This window comes from Buteo buteo, chromosome 4, assembly GCF_964188355.1.
Source record: "Buteo buteo chromosome 4, bButBut1.hap1.1, whole genome shotgun sequence".
NCBI classification, from domain to species: Eukaryota; Metazoa; Chordata; class Aves; order Accipitriformes; family Accipitridae; genus Buteo; species Buteo buteo.
Window position 1 is genome coordinate 69366596 of NC_134174.1, and position 16580 is coordinate 69383175.

The 16580-nt window shown below is 41.8% G+C and overlaps 1 protein-coding gene across 4 annotated transcripts in view; it reads left to right on the forward strand.

Moving 5' to 3' along the window:
* JAKMIP3 (Janus kinase and microtubule interacting protein 3) overlaps window positions 1-16580 on the forward strand; it is a 79106-nt gene that overhangs the window by 16782 nt on the left and 45744 nt on the right. For 3 of the 4 annotated variants that reach the window (XM_075027009.1, XM_075027011.1, XM_075027012.1), the window contains exon 3: window positions 15142-15287. The exons of the other annotated variant lie outside the window; for it this stretch is intronic. The gene's annotated coding sequence lies outside the window, so the exon portion shown is untranslated. The remainder of the gene's footprint in view (window positions 1-15141; window positions 15288-16580) is intronic. 4 annotated transcript variants of the gene reach the window in all.

Genomic DNA, 16580 nt, shown 5'->3' on the forward strand with positions numbered 1-16580 from the left:
GATAAACTCTTTAGGAAAAGGGAAGTCAAACTGTACAAAAGCAAAACTTATTTTTTCTCGCAAAGATATTTTTTCCCACTATGATCAACACTAAGGACCTGAAATGTTTTATCTCCTTAAGAGCAATAATTACTATTTTGCTCAAAGGATCTAGACATACACATCAGTTACATTCACTGATGTAAATGGAGACCTTTCCTCACATGGAAAACAGGCAACAAACCCCTTCCCCAAGGTGAGCACTTCAGGAGCAATAGCTGATAGCGTGCAGAACCTTGGATGCTATTTTTAAAAATGGCAACTTTTGTTTATCAGTGACACTTCATAAAACTTAGCTTTGGTTTGCTACCTCAAGGTTATGATTATGAACATAATTTCATGCATGCTTATTTCACATTAATGTGACTCAACTATTGAAAGTAATATAAGTGCAAGCTTAGGTCCCTCAAGTTTCCCTGGAGTTTAGGATTCCAAGCACTAGCTTGACTCACCTTGAGTCAAAATTTTGAGATATTATTTACAGCCAAAATCAGTTTTACTACACCTAAATTTAGGCCATCAGTCATGCAGGTGGGATTAGTAGCAGTTATTTGTTACAAAAAAGTATTTATTTCATTACTGTTGTGTTTTCATATGGAAGTTCAAACCAGTTGCTGGATTTTGATTGTGTCCTGCTTACTGTGTGTCTATAAAGTCTGTATTAAACATCGGAAATATGAAGGAAGTGAAAACCTGAATGGCACAGACTTGCCCCTGGAGATTAGAATATTGCTTTGTTTCTTCTACAACTCATAAGAGTTTTAGCTCATTGTTTTCAAAAAAGCCTTTGTGCAGTAAATTGTAAGCACTTTGTGTTAGACAGCTTTTCAGAAATATGTGACTATCTTAATTGCTGTCTCATTCATGAGAAGAGGACTAGAAAGGAGCTTATAGAGCCAAAGCTGTATGTAAAGTATCAGTTTAGGGAGGCTTACAGCACCTCTTCAAAAAGTTTATTTTGGATTCTGAAATATTTGTAATATTCTCTCGGGGATATAGGTTTGGGGTTGTTTTTAAACATTGTACCACATCTACTTTGAAGATGAAGCATGAAAATTTATTTTTAGCATTTGCTGCTAAGTCATCAGAGATGATAAAGGACAAAGAAGAACAAAATTTACAGAACAAAATTTGCCAATAGCAGGAAAAAAACCCACCCTGCTTCCTGGTTGAGTAAGCAGCTTTTTTCTCCAACCTCCTTCTCCACCCCCCTCAGCTGGAGCTGACTAGGTGAGAACAGGAAGAGATCCATTCCTCATCCTGCCTGGTGTTTAGGCCGCTGTTGGTTTTTTTGTGTTCCTTTTTTAAAGAAATGAAATGCAAATTGCACATATATTGTTTTGTGCTTTGTGGATTTGCTCCTAACCTTGAGCTCCTTGGATGCAAGCTACTGCCACGGAGGAGGATGGCATCCTTCACGTGGGGGTGTGCCTATGCCTCTGCTGCTCTGTCAGCTGCAGCTCTGGGGTCCAGCTGGCCTTGCAGACTTTCTGGGATCAGGTTGGATTTTTGTCTAGATTCCTTGGAGATTTTGTTTTTCCATAGAGGGATAGCCTATACTAACACATGACAGTGAAAACTGTTGGCTTAGTTCATGCGCTAGCCCAACTGAAACATCTCAGAAATGTTTTTCCTTCTTGGGAAACTTCTTTCTCCCTTTAAGCTCCTCCCAGATAGAATGCAAACTTATCACTTGACACAAATGCATTCTTTTTGGAAGAAAAATGTTTTACAATAGGGCTTTTAAACTCTTGTGTTTCATTAAAAGTAAGCAATTCTAAAAATTCAAATGTCATTCTAAAACATTTTAGTTTCATCTTTTACATCATCATGGCAATTTTTTTATCTTAATATTTTGACTGAAATGATTGAGAAATAAATCCATCATAGAAATTCTTCAGTCAGCAAAGTTCATCACAGTAGCTGTGTGCTTCAGATATTGCCTTTTGCCTATGGCCCTTTGAAATCTTACTGTAAATATAATTTACTGATCTGCAGCAAAGTTACTGCCCATCTATTTAAAAAAAAAAAAAGAGAGATTATGAAAAGAGAAAGCACAGGGCAGGGATGTGATTGTAGTCTGGTACAAGACAGGCAGAAGAGGGTCTGAAATAAAGCAAAGCACTCCAAGGGCACAGCAGTGCAGGCAGCCAGGGCTCCATAGCAACTGCAGCTGCTCCCATCAGAAGGGATTCAAGTGTTCTGCTGGGTTTGGGGTTTTTTTAAAGCTGCTGCGTGGGTAAGTTGTTCCTGAGTATATATTTGTTTTCAAAATCTTTTTGGCTACAAGTCTGTTTGCCAGCGAAGAAAGTAATCTTTTCTTTAAATCCAGTTAGTGAGAGCAGTGGTAATTGCTGCAAATGGACTGAGCAAGTCTTGCTCAGCTCTTGCAGATCACATCGGCTGGGCTGTGTCTTCCAAATAATTCTGCTGGGGAGGAACATGGCGTGTGTGGCAGCTTCTCATCTGGTGGGGAAGGATGGGGTCTGTTTGCATCTTAGGTTCTGAAGTATGAGGTGGGGAGGGAAGGAGTAGAAATTCCCAACTGCCAGTAAGGCAAAAATACTTGTATTTTCAGAGACCCATGAGAAAACTTGTTTTCTTTTCCTTTGATATGGCTGTGTGCTAAAAAGCTGTCAGAGTGTGGGTCAAAGCAAAATAATGTTTTTTTTGCCTTAACCTATGTTATAAAGAGAATCAGGAAGGGAAGAAGGGTGAGACAAGGTAAACTTTGATCACAAAAAAATGTCTATTTAGCTCAAAACAGGATATTTTATTTCCATTTTAAGGATATTATAAGAAAAACAAAGCAGTGGAAATCAAGAGCCAGACTGCTTAAAAAAAAAAAAATCAGTGAGAAAGAAATAGATATGCTACAGCCTTTCCTCCTGTCTTTCTCTCTCCCCCCCCCCCCCCCCCCTTCAGAGATATTACCGTAGTTACCATATAGTTAGGGTGAACCTGGTGGGATTCTTTCCTCGTGGGAGCATTCAGACTGGTGCCTCCCAGTGCTTTGAAGAAAGGCCGGTGTATTGACTGACTGAGCAGAAACTTTTGCAGTGGGAGGACAGCCGAGCAGGCAGAAGAGGCTGCCCAGAGAGTTCCTGCTGTCTCCTTGGGGGTTTTGAGACTTACTATTTTAAATTGGGATTCTATAGTGCTTCAGGCTAATATTGATTTTTTTATTTATTTTTATTTTTTATTCAAGTATTCACCTTATGGTCTCCTGCATGCCATGAAAATGTTTTTCTTCTGTTTTCTTGCTCATTCACTCGTTTAATCCATTGTGTGGACAGGGACAGGGCTCCCCCTGGTAGTGGTGGAAGCAGGGCTGGGGCTGCGGGCACCCCTGGCCCCACAGGCACTTCCCAATCTCCCTGCGCTGAGCATCGTCTGTGAAACCTGACCTTGCTGCACCCAGAGCTGAACAGGGCTGGACCTGCAGCCTTTGCTTCCTCTCTTGTGCTTGCTTTTGTGAGTTATTAGCAAATAGAGTTTATAGTGGCAGTGACAATATCTTTCTTATCTTTGATTTAAAGTGAGATAGTAAAAAAAAAAATTGGAAAATAAGCCTGGGGAAGAAAAAAAGTCAGTCAATTCTCTATTATCTGGTGTAATGGAGAACTGGGACATCTTTGATAAGGAAAATAATCTTGTAGGATCGATACAGTGGTGCTGGGAGCACCCCAGATCCTGCCTGAGAGCTGCCATGGGTTCATGGGGATCAAGGGAGCCCTATGCATCCCGTACAGCAGCATCCTCTTTGGCAGGAATGATGGAGGGAGAAGAAAACAAATCCGAGATGGATGGTTATTGGGTTTGTGTCTCAGACCTGATGAATGGCTGGCACTGGAGCTGGCCTGGAGCTGTGGATGTTCAGCATTTCTGGAGACAGTTCATTGTACCTGAACATGTGTTGCCTAATGACTAGCTAGGCTGCTTAGGTTAGTGTAAGAGGTTGGGTTTTACATTGGAACAGGCTTGGGATTTTAAAATGTTGATTAGCTGTTTTGTTCCTGAGCTGTTGGAGTTCAGTTTCTTAACAGTGAGAGCCACAGGTTGCACAGGCAGGGCAGTACACCCTGTACCTGCAGCCCCACCAACGTACTGCCACCTTACATAGATAGGCTCAGCAACAGAGTGCAATCTCAATCTGTGCAACTTGCCTGAAATCCTACACAGAGATTTCCATGCACAGTTCCTCCCTGGTTTCGGCAGTGCAGAGCAGAGGGAGGCAGCAGGGTCTGGCTCATGAACAGGGGCTGTTGTTGGGGTGAAGAGCTCTTTCCTAATGCACCCTGTTGCCCTGCTGTGTGCCAGGGCTCATGCTGAGCGCAGCCACAGGGTACGAGGTGACCACTGACCCTCCAGCTGACCTGTGTCTGTGGAAGGGCCAGAGGGATGCTTTCAGTGGGCCGAGACGGCAGGGCAGGAATGGAGGCAGCTGCCTTGCTCCTGGGGCGCTTCCCACCCCCACCAGCCTGCGTGGGGGCTTCTCGGGCAGGAGGCTGAGCTTCAGCTGCATCACAGATGCTCGCAGATCTTGAATGCCTGACTAGGAGCAGCGTAACTCCTAGGCTAATAATAAGACGCCACCTTTTCTTTTAAATACAGTGTAGACAGAGGTTGGGAATTTTTTCTTTCTCACTCAGCCTGATTCCCATGCAGGCTTGCATTTTGGTTTTCCTCAAAGAAACTGTTTCCTGTTGTCGTAACGTGACCAGATGGGGAGGGTTGAGTGGAAATATCTCAGGAGAGACCAGCAGAGAAGTGGATCCAGGAAGCAGATCCTCCCCGTAATGTTGGCATGGTTTGGTAAGTTCCATCTGAAAAATAAAAAGCGGCTCCTTTGCTGAGTCACAGCCCCCTCAGAGCTGGAGCTGTGACAAGCTGGGAGATGCTGTGCTGCTGGAGTTGAAGCAAAGGTGAGGAAAGGCTGTCCAGAATCCTTCTCGAGTGCATTTCTTGTCTGAAATTATTTTTAAATCTCATTAAAGTATATTGTAAGTTTAATTCAGTCTGTAGAAGTGTACAGTTACATTCCTGTCTTGCAGGGCTTGGGGTTGCATGGCTCTTCTAAAGGCAAATGCTGGGCAAATTGCAGTGGTAGCCGCTTCCCTCTCTGAAGGCAGTGCAGTCCTGCATCAGGAAATGGGCTGTGGCTGTCACTGTTCTTGCAGGGACTTGTTCTGGATGCAGCACTGCATCTTCCTATATCCCCTGGCATGGGCATTAGCACTGCAGGTCAGGGAAGCCCATACCTGCCCAGGTGGGGAACAGGAGGGGCAGCAGCATGCAGAATGGGTCTGCTGGGAAGGAGGTGGTCAGCATGTCCGGAAAGCTTTCTTCTTGATAGAAAGGGAAATTCTGTTTGTTCTGCTTTCGTGGATTGAATGGTAAGGTGGTAGGTAGCCAGGTGCATTGCTTCCTCCATTGCTTATATATACCTCGCAGTAAAGGAGCTAACAATTTTCTGTCTGAGTGGCCTCCTTTAGTGTACCAAGTCTATTCTACTTTCCTCACGTTTATAAATCTCTGTAGCTAAGGTCTTGTACTTTTCCAGGCTTTGAACTGTTGTTTATTTTCTGGAGTTGTAACAGCTTTATTTATACTTGCTTCTATACCGTGTTTCAGTGGTTCAGATGCACAATCAAAGATTATTTGCTTTCTGAAGGTTTTCCATCTTTGTAAGTAAACAGAACCGGGTGTCAAATCCAGAGAACTAATTTATGTCGGGAGGAGGAAGTTACAATTTTTGAAGGAAAGCCAGCTAGGTTACCTCGCAACAGAGAAGCTGCAGGTAGTACAGGGACACAGGAGCATTCATTCATCACCATTAAAATGTAACATCTGACATTTGAAAGTAATTCTGGTTTCATTGAAATGCTGCTAAGATATGTATTATCTAGACAGAAAAAGTACTCTTTGGCTATTATTTCAAATATATACATGGACATTTAATTTGTGGTCACTTATAAATTGAGGATTTGTATTTTAAGAATAAGAACATTTCAAAAGGAAGTGTTAAACTTAAGATGCTATGACTGAATATATGTTTTCCATGTACTTTTTAGTAGTTTTTTTAAAAGTAAACAAAAAGCTCAGCAATATCATTAGGGGCTGTGATTTTGCTGCTGCATGGATAATCAGCCCAGCTCAAACTTCCTATCAGCCGCGCAGGATGCTGTAGCGTGAGCTGACAGCCCTTGAGGGCAGGAGCAGAAGTTGCCAGCCTGTGTGTGCATCAGCGCAGGAGGTGGCAGAGACGTGCTGAGCTCCTGCATTTTGCAGGCGGAAGAACAGCAAGGCAGCTGGGCTGTAACCCGTCCAGGTCGAGAGCGAGTGTTTGGAAAAGCAAACTTTGCTGTAGCTGCTGCACCATGGAAACCTGCACCTCTACTCTTTCTTCCATATATTCTGCAGTTTTGTCTCACCAGCTCCACTTGTATTCCCCAGACAGGTCTCTGCCTGGCTTCCAAAATCAGTCTCGGTGGGATGCAATGCATCTCCTGCACCTGCCCATCAGCATCGCTTGGCTCCTCTGCCTGGCCCGTGCCTACTCCCCTCTGCCAAACTGGTGCTGCCCCGCTGCTGCTGACACCTCTCCTCCTGGCCCCCTTTCCTCATCCCTGAGCCTCTGGGCTCCTTTTCATCTCCTCCTTGCCCAGGCAGGTTGACTCCCAGGCTGTCTCACCAGGACATCTGTCCTGTCCCACTGGCTTTTACGCAAAACAAGACAAAAGAAAGAAACTGTGTGATTTCAATACAGAAATTAAAAGAGAAAAAGTAAACCAGAAGGGCAAATATTCTTATTAAATGGAAGGGCCAAGACACCTACCTGTTTCAGTCCTAATGCCTGGCCTCGCCCTGCCTGATGCAGTTTGTGCAAGGGAAGCCCAAATCTAAATGGGGAATGTGGTGCTGCTGCATGGGGCGGAGGTCACACACTGCTTTGTACTGGGAACCATGACCTTCTCTGAAAGTTCACTGAAGACAGATTTTTTTTTTTTGCTATATTTTGCTGCTAAAATGAATTTCCTAGCCTTTACTGGAACAGCCGAGAACGGTGTCTTGGAAAGGGCAAGTGGAGCTCAGGTTGGATGGATCTGCATGGCCTGACAGCATTTGTGTCATGGGGGTGTGCTCTCCTTCTCACTTTGTGGGGCCATTACATTCTTAATACGATGTTATTTATTTTACTGTGCCCACCGAGGGGGCGTATTTTGTCACTGACTTCCGTAGGAACAGGATCATAACTTTAATTATACTGCAGTAGCAAACAGTTGTCAAGGAAAAAAAATATTGTCTTGGATGTAGTGTACATATTCTTCATGGCCATGTAAATATTTTAATTCTTTCCTAATTATAGCCTGATTTAGGGCAACGTTGAGGTAAACTTCTGAGCCTGATTCTGTGTACACGGTGCTCCTTTCTGTCAGCCTGTCAAAGCAAAAAGGGCTTAAAATACATGTAAACTCTGTTCATATTCACATTCTCCCCTCTGTCCTGGAGCTCCATGGCCCGAAAGTGAAACATGCATCCAGTCTATACTTGGGTCCAACATTTGAGATTTTAGTACAAACATTTTTAAAGGCTATGCTGAGTGTTGACGCTTGTTTGAATCTGGACTGTGAACTCTGAGGTGATGTCAGTCCTAGTTTGAGGCCAGAAAAGCAACCAATCCGACCCAAATGGAGCTGGGATGCTCCTGTGCTGCTGAACAACGCAAAGAAGATGTAACATGATTTTTTTTCTGTTGGGTGATTTAATTGAATGCAAGTTTAAAAACAGATGTAGAGACATGTTAGCTCTGTAACATGCATTTGATGCGAGCTGGGATTAAGGTGAGGCATTACCAGAAATGAGGACAATCTCACCGTACTCCTCATTGTGCTGTGGTTAGACTGTGAGGCTCACAGTCCTATTTATAGACTGTAATAAAGCAGAATATTACCCTGCACAGGCTCCACAGACTGAGAGTCAGATTGGGTCAGAGGGGCAATTGTCCATCCACGCCCATCAGAGCTGAACGGGGAGTCGTCGTGCTTCATCTGTGGTGGGTGAGAAGTAGAATTAAGAGCAAAATGCTAATCCTAACTGAAACAGTGAGGGAGGCTGCAGGTGAAGCACCTTGATGAGTTTTGCGTTCAGTTATTTTCTGGAGAACTCTTGATTATGTAGGGGGAATGCTTTAAAGAAGTGAAGCAAAGTGGAAGTTTAATTGTATGTCCAGAACTCTGTAGAAATGATAGCTAACTGAGAAATTAAGCTGGATTTTACTAATTATGTGGCTGAATATAAAGTGAAACTGTAGTCATTTTTACTATAGGCCCCTTAAAAAAAACCACCACCACCAAACCCTGTGCACTACAAAGACAAGCTGTATAATTTTAATGATATATCTTCCAGCATCTTTCCACAGTCACAGTATGTAAAAGCCAGAACAGATTGGGGAAGCAAGGATTTCGTAACTCTTTACCTTCCAGAGCTGATGTAGGTACTATACCTGCAAATTAAAACGGTTGTCTCTTCCACATTCTGCTTTACTGTTCCCAGCAGGTTGCTTCAGAGAGTTTGTTTTGTAGGATGTTTTCTGATCAGTGTAGCAGAGGCTTCATTGCTAACTGGATGCCAGCCTAGGGAATGCTCTGGTTCCTTGTTTGTGAAGGATTTGTGTGATGGATATTCAAAGCAAGGGTTTCAGAGCAATACAGTTCTGCTCTTGACAATACTTGGGAGGCATCTGCAGCAAAACCTGTTGTGCTGCTGCTTTAGTTACTGAAACTAAACCCAAGGAGACTACGAGTAGAGTTGCCATTGTACCTTTTAGAAATGCTGTTACAGGTCAAATTGGGGCTGGATGCTGCCAGTTCTACCATTGTCACCCTGTACTTCTGACTCAGAGCAGCAGCATTTTTCTCCCCTGTTGAATGTGTGGTGGTTTGACCCCAAGAGCAGCAGAATGACATAGAGCTGCTGCCAGGGTTTGTGGTGTATGATGATAAAAAATGGAAGATTCATGTTTCCACTGGGAAAATCATGTAACTACCCCGTAGGGTGGCTTCTTGTTCTTGCATTAGTGTGAAAAAGTAAATGAAACGTCCTTTTCGCCTACACAATATCAATCATTTTATAACTGCCTGTTTAATGTCTCTTAAAAAAATTCACAGATCCCGATTCTTTTATTACCTCATTGTACTGATTATGTTTCTTTTAGATGAATATAAGTGTAATAATGAGTACCTACCACTTACCTTTCTGTAACATTATAATGCTTTTCATCTTATTTCCCATCTCCTGCTATTACAATCTAATATCTTATTTACCTAGCTGCATACACAACAGATGTCCTCAGTGATTACTTGAATCTTTCCTTCTAAATCTCTGCATGCAGGATATGTCAAAATTGTATTTTTAAATATAGATTATCTTATACTTTCCCATATTGAATTTCATGTTGCTTAGTTACCTAATTTTCCAGTTTGAGGTTATTGTTTTGGTTTTTTTCTTCCTTTTTCTTGCTTTATATTCCTCTCGCATCTTGATTGGCCTAAATAATCCTCTATTATCAGCAGATTTTGATATCCTACTCTATACTCTTTTTTGCAGGTTGCCAGCAGAATACCAAACATTGCCAGCCCTAGCTCTGGTCCTTGGAGCTCACAGCTGTGAATCTTGCATTTTAGTAGTAATTTCTCCTTTGTTTCTATCCCCCATCCATGACTAGAGTTTCTTACACATCACGTTACTAAATCTTCCTAAGCAGTTAATTGCGTAAGCATCCAACCCTTAAGTATACACTGTGAAACTGAGATTCAGATTTACATTCTCACATCCTTTACATATTTACATGCAAGGTTTCATTGAGGTCTGGTCTACTAGCCCAAATCCAGCTCACGTTTCAGGCTATGAAACCCTTTTGCATCAGCATGTTTGCTTGGGTATGGACTCCTCTTATGGCTTTAATGTTCTATATGTATTTGCACAGTTCTTACATATTTTTTGTCAAAACTTTAACAAACTCAGGTTACCCTGGAGTGGAGAAGCCACAGCTATTGCTGTACATTATGTTTCACACCTCCAGCCTCCTGGAGCTTTGCAGATGTGTAGTTCCACTCCCTGTCACTGCTGGAGAACTTGCCCAGCTGCAAAACCAGCAGTTGGTAGCGACACAGACCCCAGCAGGCAGCATTTATTGTGCCCTTGGGCATCCTGACTGGGTTTTTGCAGGCAAAATCTGGTGCCTCCACTCCTGGTGATGGCTGCTCCCCACTGTTAAGAGCAATGATCAGCTAGAAACTCAGAAGCCAGATGGACACATCCTCTTAGCTAAAGATCAGTGTAGTGCAACCCATGAGAGAAACAACTTTCTCTGAAGGAGTATGTGCAGAAGGCTAGAAGATAGGAAAATCCTGAATTCAAATCCCAGATTACCCAGATGCCACACTAAACAAATAGCTAGGAAAGAACTCCTCTGTAGCTGTTTCTTATCTGTAAATGGAGATGTTTGTGAGAATGTTTTCCCAGTCCTTTTATATAGCACTTCTCACAATGAAAAGCAAGGCTAGCACTTTTCCAAATCATCAGAACAAGTCTGAGAGGGAGATATCTGCATGGGAGGAAGTTCTCCCGAGACAAGACATCAGCAGGCACTGCTGCCAGCAGATATCACTTGGGAATGAGTGACTTGGTCACAGAAGTGAACTCCAGCAAGTAAATTTTAGTGAGCATGAGCAGAAGCAGCTGCTGAGGTTCCCCTTTTTCTTTTTTCTTTTCTTTTCTCCCCACACCCCCCAATAGAGAAATGAGAGACTTTTCCATACACTTACGTATCCTGAGATTGCCCCAGGTTTTTCCCTTAGTAGAACCAGCAAACTGATCCAAACTTCAGCTCTGCAGGTGCCAGCTGATACTGGTGCCAGTGTGCTGCCCAGGAGTGTCTTGTCCTTTATAATCTCACAGCTGGTGAGCAGTAAAAATCGGGAGAGCTTTCAAAGTTGCTGTTCAGTTTTGGTCAGTCACATGAAACTCTTAGGACAGCAGTTATGCAGTTGCTGTTGTGGTAGGGGGTTTTATGGTTTGGGTTTTTTAAAAATTTTTATATTGGTCCCTGGATGTCTTTTGTAGGCAGCTAGAGGCCACATGAGCCACATGGTACTATTGGAGATTTAATCCTTTGTGTGCATTTGTCATTCTTGGTCCTGGTAGCAGGAGGCTCTATAACATGGTATAACTTCTACTAACTTTCTCATCACATAGACACACACACATGGCTTGGATGGTCTACGTTCCAAGTTGTTAGTTCCAATTATTTTTACATTAAAATAATATATCCAATTATATTTATATTCAAGGTAATGCTTGTTACATTTACTGTAGCATTAGAGGGATCAATTTATGTCATGCTTGTTACTAACTGAAATTATATCTAGAGTATGATAGAGTATACAAACTGTGGTTTTCTGTGAAAGTCAGCCTGTCTTCTGGTTGTTAGTCTTGTTTAAAAAAAATTAGAGAAAATAAGATTTTCCCAGAGGAATGGATCCTTTGACTTCAAATGTTAAAGTTAGGTTGGAACAACCCTTACCCTTTTATCCCCCTTAAAAGTCTAAAATATTTCAGAAATGGACTTGCCACTTTGAAAGGAAGTCTTAAACCCCCTTACTGATCTGTTCTGTGAAACTACAGAGAAATGGATATCTGCATGCCAGTCAAATTGACTAGAAAGGTTGATGCAGCATCTCAAATCAAATCAGCTTTAAAAAATCAGATTATAGCTTAAAAATTCTCAGCCATGTACATCTGGTTAATGCACAGGCACCTACTAACAGAGATCACCTTGACAAGGTCAGCAGCAGTGAGACACCACTGCATCTGCATATCCTCAGCATGGCAGTGACTTGGTTATCAGCCTCACAGACAAAAGGGTTTGTTTCGTGTCACACCCAGCATTTCTTGCTCTTCAGTGTGTGTTTTCCTACATGCCTTCAGCATTTTCCTTCCTACTTGTTGCTTTGCCTCTCCTTTGAGAAACATGAGCTTTGTGATTGCAAGGTTTCTTAATATTTCTCTTTCATTATCTGGGAGGGCATTTTGCCCTTGGGATTTTACTCGGTCATCTTCCATGAGCTTGGTTGGTTTGGTTTGTATTTAAAATATTTTTTTAAAAGTGGGTGTTTTCTTTATAGTTGGAAATTAACCAGATAAAATTGGAGTACTTCTCCCTTTCTATGTAAATACTGAGTGCTTCAATACTTGTTATGGATTATAGGATCTGTTGGTTCTTGCTTTAGAGTTTGCTTCATAGCACAAGAGTCAATAGGGTCCTTCTCTGTGCACCTCAGTGCCTGGGTCAGGCTGTGATTTACAGGAGTGTGTCTGAGTTCTGCTCTCCAAGCTGACAGTTTATTCGTCAAAAAATGGTTAATTAGAATGGGCCTTGTACTTACCAACAGCAAATACAAAAAAATATTATCAAAGGGAGGTTAATTTATTCATATTTGGTACAGCCATGGCTAAATACAAATTTGCTTTCACATGTAAAATTCTTTCAAGGTGGCAATATTTTTCATGATCATCTGGAAAAAACTTCATCTTATTCAATGTTATAAGGATTGAGTGTTATGCTTAAAACATTCTATAGTGCTTTTCTTCAAAGCACTCAACCAGCTCTGCTGTCCTCAATCTCCTTGACTACTTTTCTGTTTTTTTCCTAACGTTTCAGCTGCACTTGCCCTGGAGATGAGTGGGCAAGGAGAGGCCCCTCTGACTTGTGTCCGTGTGCGGCTCAGGGGTGTCATCCTCCTGCCCCTAGAAACTGGCAGAGATTGCTGGGAAAAGAGCAGCAATCTCGGGATGGCTGGCTCTGGTGAATTATCCTATTTCCAGCTCTGAGGATAAATAATAACTTGTTTATTTTCTAACATTTATCCTGACACAGCTGTCTCTCATTCCTTTCCCTCTTTGTGGCACAAGTTGTGCACAGGTACAAAGGAGGACCAGCAGGCATTCCCAGGAGCTGGCAGTGTGCTGTCAGCGGGACAGGCTGCCTGGCCTCCCGGTAAGACCACTTCTCGCCTTGCCTGGCCAAGGCTCTGCTGCTGCCCTTCCCTGCCCGGAGGAGAGCTGCTGGGGATGGTCCCGCTCCTGCGCCGGGGTCAGCAAGGCAGCGCGTTGCCTCCCCCACTCCTATGCCTCACTGGCACCTCGTCCTCTCCAGCATTTTACACCATCGAGGGTTTGGTCCATCTCGGAAGAGAGAATCTTTTTGCTTTTAAATTGAAGCTCTGGAGAAGTGGCTTTTAGGTACTTATTTTTGACTTCCGAGTATACTAATGACTGGATCGTTACAGTGGATGGAAAGTTTCCTGCTTACTTAAGTGGAACTTGGCTCAAGTGGTTCCTTCGTAACCCAGTGGAACAGATGGAAAGAGCCTGGTTTCAATGGGCCACGGGTGAGGCTGCAAGGGGATACGGCTGTTGCCAGCTGCATCGTTCTCCTCTAGCATTCTTATTCCTTGAAGAGATGCATTCTTTCTAAAGGTGCATTGGAGCTCTTGTATGAAGTTGGCTAGCAGTATTTTTTCCTCTTTTTCAAATCCTTTTCTGCTTGCTAAATATTTCTATATTTTCTCTTAACATGTATTTTATTCAGTGCATTACTTAAAATATGCAGAATCAATGAGCTGGGTATTTTGACTTCTTGTTTCTTCATAATGTTTATTAGCTGTGAAAAGACACTGCTTACATACTGATTATTGGGTGAATCATGAAATCTGTGAAAACTTACAAAATAGTTAGATATGCAGCAGTTCATATTAAACAGTGATCTGGTGTCCCTAGGTAGGAGTGGTAAATTCGGTGCTTTTCTGATGTTAAAAAAAAAAAAAAAAGACTTGTGTTATTTTGTAGCCAAGTGTATAAGCTAAATACAGCAGTTCTGATCTCCTGAGCAATATTTACGAATAAGTGAGGGTTTGGTTTGTTTCTTTTTTTTTTTTTTAGTGTTTCCATTAGTAATTTTTAACAGAGAACTTGGCCAGAACATATGGATGAGACACAGAAGTGCTGTGGAGGGAAGCCTTGTCTGGTTGGGCTGCTGATCTATAGCTGGGATGCTCAGGAGGTGTTTCTAGCTGTCATCAAACCTCTGCCTGACTTCAGGAGTGACACCTGGCCTGTCCCATGCCTAAGATTATTTTCAGTGGGACCCAAGCTATTCATATAACTTTACATTCATTAAATTTGCCTGCTGTAGCTGCCATAGGGCAGTGGGAATCCCCAGTTCTACAGAACAGTGATGACTTGCTGTTGCTGAAGTTAGTGCTACTCCAACTTAGAACTGCTGTTCTGACTTGTGAAAACCTTGGCTTTTTAACTGAGACTGACAGCCGTAACACTCTTGTTTTGTATCTGTGTATAACTAAGACCTCTTATGTGTGTGTCACTGCAGCTCTTTCCTTTAAGAAGACAAAAATCTTAACGCTGTTGTCTTGTCTCCCAATTTGTTACGAGAGATTGTACCAGTACATGGATGAACACCAATAATTAAAAAGCACTGCTCTCACTGAATCCTGCAGAGCTCTGATATATTGAATTGCCAGCTTCCTTCAGGAAGGAATATAAGACGGAGTTGATAACACCCAGAGCACATAACAATTTCCAGAACTGTTTTTTTATTTTCCCTCCACATGCTCTGATGTTATGTGATAGAAATCCATGCAGCTAAAATAATTCCAGCTAATTGTGTGACAATACATATAAATGACCATTACGTTCATTACGGTTTTCCCACCCTAGTTCCAGTTGTCATACGAAGTATTTGTTTAGTGCTGCCTACTTCAAATGTTAGAAGCCCCATTGTGTGATACTGAGCACTAAATCTTCAGTGATGGTAATGTGATATTTGAACAGCTTCTCTTTTCTGAACTTGTTTGTCATCTCTAAATTGGATATCTCTCTCAGCTTTATCTTCTCTAGCAATGTTCTTGCTAGAAACTTGACCAGTGTGAAAAGCAGCAGCGCATCATCTCTTTTGTTACAATAATGCAACAGATCTCCCTTTCTCCAGAATTTACCTAAAGCTCTCTTGGTCTTTCCCAGGGACCATCTTCCCATCTGAGATCATGCTGGAGGGCTCACACTTGATTCCATGAGATTTTGGACCTCCAGCCCCCACCAGGACTGCCCTCATCAAGCAGATGTTTGTGGGAGAGGAATGGTGTTAGTCCCCAGCACTGTCGCCTTTGGTGGGTACTGCAGCCCATCCCCCTAAAGCATCCTCACAATAAATCTCCAAGTCTGTTAGTTTGATCATGTTTTTGCTTTCTTTCTAAATCAGTTTATGGGCCAAGGGACATGCTCTCTATTAAATAAATGGGCAGAGATGGGCTGAAATTAGGGAGGGGAGTCTCAGCAACTGTAAGAAAAGGTTATTTAAACTAGGATATTTAGTAATGAAAATTCAGATTTGAAATAATCTGATCCTCAGTTTTTTTGGGCTGAAGGAGCAACTTTTCATTAGATCTTGATGGGCACCTAACAACTTGCAACTGTTTTCATTTGGGAGATTAATTAACTTCCCATTCAAATTCTTGTCTGTTGCTGTTAAATGTAAGTTTTTATCATTGTTTAGAACTGGGCACGCATCTACTGAGAAATAAAACAAACTGTCAAATAGAAATATCTTTTTTTTGATAACCATGGTCAGCCTAAAGAAAGATTCCTCCTCCCATTAGTGTCCTTCCACACTGCCCAGTTCTTCAAAGCTGAGTTTGATGAGGATGAGTCATTCTGGAAATTAGTCTTAATTCTGAAATCTAAAATGCAATGTTTTTGTTGCCACAGTAGAGTCTGTTATTTTCTTGCTAATTTATAAATTGAATAAATCCAAGAATTGAAAATCTTTTGTAACAGTGTTGCAGTTAAATACTGCCTTTTCCACTCAAATCCAGCTGTGTTGCGTGTTCATGCAGAAGAGGGTTGGAGAGGTAGTGTTAAGTAGTTATTTAGGGATGTTAATAACATGCTTAAAATGTTTCTATAAAGTGCTTTTGGATCATACGATGCCATCTGTGTTACAGTTGATTGTAGTTAATTATACAGGCATGAATTTCTTGGGAAAATGGATGGCATTACTCAAACAGTTTGTTTGTGATCAAGATAATGGAATGACACAATATTAAACTGATGGAATTAAGTCTGAAATGCATTCCTCGCTAATAATCCTCCACAAATCAGTGGAATTATTCTGAGTTGCTCCAGTTTAACTGAGAATTTGGATAGATGTACTCTTGTAACATTATTGCAATAACTGCAATGGATTTTTGTACCTTAAGTGTTGTGAAGTATCTGAGAAAAAAGAAAAATTGGTTTCCTATGTAATAGCCACTGTTTCTAATTAATTATTTCACTTTCTGCAATTTAGCTGTAAGAGATGTAAAAGTTAAACAGGTGGCGTGCTTTAAATACACATGTTGAGGTTTAGCAGCAATTATGTCTTCCAGTACTGAAATTCTATTAATCTCTTCTGTTTTGCTATA